The sequence below is a fragment of the Hemiscyllium ocellatum genome, chromosome 7 (assembly GCF_020745735.1).
Source record: "Hemiscyllium ocellatum isolate sHemOce1 chromosome 7, sHemOce1.pat.X.cur, whole genome shotgun sequence".
NCBI lineage: Eukaryota > Metazoa > Chordata > Chondrichthyes > Orectolobiformes > Hemiscylliidae > Hemiscyllium > Hemiscyllium ocellatum.
The window spans coordinates 102,573,763-102,581,764 of NC_083407.1; positions in this window are offsets into that span (position 1 = coordinate 102,573,763).

Consider the following 8,002-nt stretch of genomic DNA (forward strand, 5'->3'; position numbering starts at 1 on the left):
GGGGCTCCAGCTTTCAGATTGACCCTTCCTTCTGGGTGAGTCATTAGTGCGTGCCTCCTACTGGACGAGAGCAGACCAGCAGATACCTTCTTGAGCATTGATCATACCTCCCACCACAACCAAACAGACCCCACCACCAGAGATATATTTCCCTTCCCACCCCCATCTACTTTCCATAAAGGAGATTCGAGTCGAGAGGGTGGTGCTGGAAAAGCACAGCTGGTCAGGCAGCATCCGAGGAGCAGGAGAATCGATGTTTCAGGCAAAAGCCCTTCATCAGGAATGAGACTTGTGAGCCGAGGGGATGGAGAGATAAATGGGAGGGGGGGGGTGGTGGGGGGATGGGAGCCCTCTATGGCTCCCTTGTCGGGTCCATGCCCCCCCACCAACCCACCCTCCCCTCCAGGCACCTTGAGCTGCCACCACAGGAATTGCAAAGCATGCACCCACACCTCCCCCCCTCACCTCCATCCAAGGCCCGAAAGGAGCCTTCCACATCCATCAGAGTTTTACCTGCACTTCCACACATCATTTACTGTATGCGTTGCTCCCTAAGCGGTCTCCTCTACATTGGGGAGAGAGGACGCCTACTTGCAGAGTGCTTCAGAAAACATCTCTGGGACACCCATACCAACAAACCCCACCTCCCTGTGGCCAAACACTTCAACTCCCCCTCCCACTCAATCAAGGACGTGCAGGTCCTGGGCCTCCTCCATCGCCAATCCCTTACCACCCGACACCTGGAGGAAGAACACCTCATCTTCCACCTTAGGATCCTCCAATCACACGGCATTAATGTGAATTTCATCAGTTTCCTCATTTCCCCTCCCCCCATCTTATCCCAGTTCCAAACTTCCAACTCCGCACCACCCTTACCACTCTCCTACCTGTCCATCTTCCTTCCCATCTATCTACTCCACCCTCCCCTCTGACCTATCACCTTTACCCCCACCTCCATCCATCTATCACACTCTCAGCTACATTCCTCTACATTATAGCAAAAGTTGACAGTGTGAGGTTACTGAAATTATATATTGAAAAACAATCCACATCTTTTTCAATATATAATTTCAGTTACATCACACTGTCAACTCTATACGCCACAATCACCTGATGAAGGACCTCTGCTCTGAAAGTTAGTGCTTCCAAATAAACCTGTTGGACCATAACATGTTATTGTCAATGTTTTCCCCCTGTGTCCACACTCATGTTCCCCCGTTAGTTCCTAATTCAAACACATGCACCTATGTTTCATTATGGATCCTGGGCCAACTTGGTGCTGATGTGCCAATTCATGACTCCACCTTTTGCCCTCTCCCTCCACGCCAACTCACCCAGTATCCCAAATGGACTAACCTGAGGAGCCATGCTATCATCGAGTAAAGCAATACGGCTGTCGATGTCACTGTTTATTTTGAAAAACCACTCAGAGAAAAGATCAAAACATTGAATTTCCTTCAACTATTCTCAGACGTTGCACTCCATTGCTTTATGTCTTACAAAGACAAAAATTAATATTCTGCAACTACTTGGAACTGTCAATCAAACTGTTCACTTACATCTGACTATGTTAATGTTAAGTACGAAAATCAGGCAGACTGCACAAACCCTATGACAGGGTGGTCTTGAGGCTCATGTCAACAGACAAAGGGAAATGCAAGGAGTTGATTTTCCTTCAAACAAAACTCCACAGACAATGTTTTAAGACAAAATAAATCACTTGACAACTCACCTGTGACATCCCTGACAACTGTGCCAGTTCTTTGACAGACTGACAGCTCTGGTGGATTTAAGCACCTTTTAGGCACTTTCACATACACTTTCAACAATCCTAAAGGGCACCTCACCCCGAAAACCAAATCAAGAGGTGCCCCTTGTAAAAGGTGTCCAGGGACTAAATCCAAAGGGCTACCGTATCCTTCCAAAGGGGTACTCTGGCTGTCCAAACAAATACACAAATACACAGGACCTTCTCTAGTCTGCAAATCCAAGTTTCACATTAAGGAGTGATTTAAATGTCCCGAACGTGCTTCCACAAACACACACATACGTGCAAAGCATGTCCTGACCCAGCCCCACCACAGGGTAAATGGGTGAGTATCATGTTTGGCTGAGGGACTTACAATTCTGGGCCACATTTTGACATGATGTGGTGACGATCTGGACCCAGACATTGATATCATCTTTAATGATCTCAGAGAGCATAAAGCACTTGCAGCCAATGAAGTGCCCATTAGAAATGCCTTCACTGTTGTAGTCAAGACCAGATGCTTGAGCATTTAATGTCAGATGACACCCTCAGTGGAACACTGAGAGGATGTTGGATACTCAGAGAATCTAGAGAAAGTGAGGACTGCAGATGCTGGAGATCAGAGTCGAAGAGTGTGGTGCTGGAAAAGCACAGCCGGTCAGGCAGTCTCTGAGGAGCAGGAGAATCAACATTTCCGGCATAAGTTCTTCATCAGGAATGAGGCTTGTGGGCCAAGGGGGCTGAGAGATAAACAGGAGGGGGGTATGGGGCTGGGGGCAAGGTAGCTGGGAATGTGACAGGTGGGTGAAGGTGGGAGTGAAAGTGATAGGTTAGAGAGGAGGGTGGAGCAGAAAGGTGGGAAGGAAGATGGACAAGTAGGACCATTCAAGAGGGCGGTGCCACGTTGGAAGCTTGGGACTGGGATAAAGTGGGGGGAGGGGAAATGGGGAAACTGGTGAAATCCAGTCAGAGAAACTGTCTTCTCGATGTGATGTGAAACCAAGGCACAGACTGTCTCCACAAGTAGACATAAAGATCCCATGATGATATCTAGAGAAAAGCTAGGGAGTTCTTCCTCCACGTCCTTCATCAATATTATTCTTTCACCCAAAATCTGGGTCATTGTGACGTGGGGTTTTGGGATCTTGCTGTGCGTACATTTGCTCCCATATTTCCTTCATTAAAACAATGACTACTCTTCTACGATTTTTATGAATACAAGTATTTTTAATGATAGCAAAGGCTGATTTAGATACTTCAGCTTTTATTTTATTTCTTATGAAAAGCTGGGCATTTCTTCCATCAATATTTTTCTTTCACCCAAAATCTGGGTCACGATGACAGTTTTTTGTGGGATCTTGCAGGGGGTACATTGGCTCCTGTGTTTTCTACATTAAACCAATGACTATACTTTAACTATTTTTAATGACTGAAAGAGTTTTTAATTATCCCAAAGGCTGATTTAGATACTTGAGCTTGGCCCCTGGAGGATACCAGGTGAGTTAGCATGGAGAGAGTGAGAGCCAAAACTGAGTTGGGGCATGGGTTGTCATCAATTCAGTATAGGGGATGAGGTAATGATATGTGAGGGTTGTCAGGGGGAGGGCTATGGATTTAAAGCTCAACAAAACGTTAGACATGCTATCCCAGAGAACTGAGATTGATCTTTTAAACAAAGGTCTCAACTCCAGAATTATGAAGCAATTCAACTGTGGGGGATGTAGACAAGACCTTTGCACTTGTGGGGAGACCAAAGCTCAGCACTGTGTATAGAAGGGGAAATAAAGGCCTAGTGGTGTTATCACTGAGGTGTTAATCCAGGGACCCAGATTATGCCATCATGGAATTAGAATTTTATAAAAGAAAATCTGGAATTAAGAATCTAATGATGACCATGAGTCTGTTACCAATTGACTCATGTCCTTTACGGAAGGAAACTGCCATCCTTGTCTGGTCTACATCTGACTCCAAATCCACAGAAAGGTGGTTGAGTCTTAACTGCTCTTTGGGCAATAAATGCTGGCCGAGCCAATGACACCCTCATCCCGTGAATGAATAAAAGTAAAACAAAGATAGAAAGGTTACCAATAAATCAGGAGAAATTTTATTCGCCCATTGAATGATGAGAATGTGGAACTCACTGCCACATTCGAGAAGCTGAGGTAAATAGTGTCAATGAGTTTATGAAGTTAAATAAGCAAGTGAGGGGTGAAATATGATACTGCCTGCAGTGGGTTGAGACTAGCATGGAGCATGAAGCCTAGCATAGACCATTGGGCCAAATGGCCTGTTTCTCTTCTGTGATTTCTACATTCAGTAAAAGCATTAGAGTGGTATCAACCACAATGTCATATTAAGAATATTTTCACTATTGCCAACTAGTCAACTGAAATATTTTGAAAACTGGTCAGCTCAGAGAGTGGGAGTGTTGCAAATGAATTGATAAGAACCTTATTCTGAAAGACAGCACTTGCTTTGATCAATGACAGATTTGGAATTAATATTATGATGTAAAGGACACGACATTCTGCAGTGCCATGGTTACTTGTTTCAAAACAAAACCACTCCCGGTGCATGGATAAAAAAAATCAGAGGGTCAGAAACATGTGCCAAGTTGGTTTGGTCAGTTAGTGTGCACTGGATGCAATGTTAATAACAACAAAAGGGCTGTGAGCCAAATATCTGTGAATCCAAGGCTGTCAGAATTCAATTATGGATAAGCTGCATATTCCACAACCAAGGAGCCATTCTTTTGGCAGCATTTTATCAGTGTCTTCGACAACTCTGAACAGCCGCAGTGATGTGAGTACTGACATCCTTGATGTCAGCGTGTCCCAGTCAAGTATGCCCAAGAAGTTATTTCAGAACTTAATCTTACCTGGTACAGATAGAAAGCGATCCACAGCCAGCAGTTCCAGATACAGCATTTCACACTCTGACAGGAGCCAGTCTCAAAGCATGAAGAACCCTGGACTCATTAAGGTAAATTGTTTGCTCCATAGCAGTTGTGTGGAAAGGTTATGCAGTGGGTATAGGTAAAGTATTGAGGGTGAATTCCTGAATCCTGGCCCCTGCTGAAATGATTCAGAACATTCATTTCAAAAAGGCCCTCTTTCCCCACAGCAATCGTAAACTTCATTCAGGTGAGGGGCGATGTATTTTACAACCTTGCAACTTCAGTTAATGTCGTACACCCATTACTCCATGGTCATTTTGAGCTGCCAGTCCAGCAACATCCCCATTTTAGAAATCTCAGCCTTGTGTTCAATTTCCTTTCATCTCTTCTCCAGTCCTACAATCCTCCAAATTTCTCCAATTCTGGTCTCCTATCAATCCCCAATTTTAATTGCTCCACCACTGGCCACTGTGCCTTTCACTAACTAGATCCAAAAAGTAGGAATTCCTTGCCTTAACATTTTTCCGTCTCTTTCTCTCTCTCTCTCTCTCTCTCTCTCTCTCTCTCTCTATCCTCTTGGTTACTTCTTAGAACCTATGGCGTTTCAGTAAGGGGTTTTGATCACGTGCCCTAATACTGTATTACTTTAGCTGGCTCTATGTCAAATTTCGTTTCATGGCATCAGTGGGGGGTTGAACATGAAAAGACATTTGTCAGCAATGTTCTGATGACTGGTCACCTTTAGTGCTCTTCACATAGAGCTTTCCCAGACTTTTTTAAAAATGGATATTGATTTATGATCATTAACTTGACTCCCTCCAGAATGAGGGAGTCAATGGAATTGTTCCCAGGTCCTCTCTCTCTCTCAGTACATCATCACCCTCAGAGGTAAACCTCATCTTTTCTGAGAATCTCTGAGCCATTGTCTTCAAGGGGTTGCAGTTACTGGTTAACCATTTCAAATACTGCATGGCGCAAGGCTCTCACCCTGATATTATCCTCTTGCATCGTTGTTGAAAAGTGTGGTGCTGGAAAAGCACAGTAGGTCAGGGAGAATCCTAGGAGCAGGAGAGTCAACATTTGGGGCATCAACCCTTCATCAGGAATGAAACGTCAACTCTCCTGCTCCTCGGATGCTGCCTGACCTGCTGTGCTTTTCTAGCACCACATTCTTCGACTCTGATCTCACTTTGTCTCATTATCTTCTTACAGCGTTTCATGGGAATTCCGACTCAAGCAGAAGATGAAGCCGATGCAGCGGCTCGTTCCCAAGCCCATCTAATAGCTGTGGATGACCCGGTGAGTTATTTGCCCCAGTCTCGGTGATCATTCACACACCAGGCCGTGTGCTCCACTTGAGATTGCTTTGGGTGGGATTAAGAGGGAGGTGCATATGTTGGGGAGGTTTCAGGTGGCCAACCAACAAAGTCAGAGAAGGCAGGGATCCTCCAGGGGGAAGGCACTGGCAAACCAGTATCGGCATTGACTACTAGTGAGAGTGATGGCACTGTGGGGAGTGCAGTCTGGAGCATATTCACCAAACCATGAGTCAAATGACTGTGCGAGGACTGAGGAGGCAGTGAACAAGCACAATTAAGCATTTATCGGACCATAGATAGACAATAAGTGGATGGACTGTAACCGTCTTGTGAGTCCCACCCAGTTTGTTGCTTTCCTGGGACCAGGGTAATGGGCAATGTTGTATCAGATATTAGTACCTGATTGGGTTAACTGAAACAGGAGATAGGCTTTGCCCATTAAGACACAAATTGGGCACCCCTGTCGTAGACTTATGCCAATAAGGGAGATGGGTGGCAGCGAATACAAGGCATTTGAGGTAGTTCAAGTGAACACAGTCACAAGAGCATAAGAGGCTGCCAACACTGGGAACCAAACATGGCTGCAGCCGTGGGCCCCACTGTCACGTACAGGTTGCTGAAAAGCAGTGCTTTGTGGGAAGAAAAGCCACAAAATCCGCAGCCGGCCAAGGACAAGAAAAGAGAAAGATAAACCGCACCCAGAAAACTGTGAGGGTATCTTTAATTACTCAGCAGCTCCAAAACGCACTGAGCCAGTCAGCTACTGTGCAAGAAGCAGCAACAGGATAACAGGATAGCAACCCTGTCTCAATACATTGAATCAGTTGGAAAGAAAGGAACAGAGTGAAAACAGAAGAACACGCAGACTCTCACCAAAACCACAAAGGGCATAATAACATGGGGAACCTGGGAAATAGCAGACGGTATTGGATATCGAATGTAAGCTAAGCCCCTTAGAGGAAGAGTGAAAATTCTTACATTTATAGAAAACTTCTAGCCTGAGAAGCTTTGAAGGCTTAAATCATGATATTTAGCGAACAAACATCATTTAACTTTATTGGGAATAGCTGCAAAGTTTGATATACGTAAGGGATTATTTTTCCTTTATTCTAGGATGGGATGTGGTTATTGCAGATCCCTAACTCCCCTTGACCTTGCCATCCTAATTCAGGGGGCAGTTAAGAGCCCTTCCTAGATGGACATTAGTGAAAGCTGTGGATTTTTCTGAGAATCATCATGCTTGCTGTTATACTTGCATTTCATTCCAGATTTCATTCAATTTAAATTGCACGACCTGCTTTGGAGAGATTTCAACTCATGTCCGAGATCATTAGACCAGGGCTTGCTATTACTGGCCCATTAGCATTGCCATGATCCTGCATTCACTTCCCAGAATTGCTAAAATGACAACATAATGTAACTAATGAGAGTCAGAAATCAAAAGAAGAAAATCAGTTTATTTTTAAAATGTCATTGAGTTGAGTGAAAATCTAATTTAGATTGCACAACTGAAATATCCTGAAAGAGATGATAACAATGTCATGCCATTTAATCAACAAAAGGCAGGCTTACCTCAGATCGGACCTGAATCATAGATATTGTTGAAAAGGGTGTGACAACAATTAATAAGGGAAAGTGAAGAGAGAAATTTTGAAGTAATTCTTCATTTTAAAGTAATTTGATCATCTTTAAGCAATTGAGAATAATATATTCAGGGCAAATCGAATCGTACGGTCATAGAGACGTACAGCATGGAAACAGACCCTTCTGTCCAACCAGTCCATGCCAAACAGGTATCCCAACCCAATCTAGTCCCACCTGCCAGCACCCGGCCCATATCCCTCCAAACCCTTCCTTTTCATAAACCCATCTAGATGCCTTTCAAATGTTGCAATTGTACCAGCCTCCACCAATTCCTCTGGTAGCTCGTTCCATACACGTACCACCCACTGTGTGAAAAAGTTGCCCCACAGGTCTCTTTTATATCTTTCCCCTCTCACCCTCAACCGATGCCCTCTAGTTCTGGACTTCCCCCAC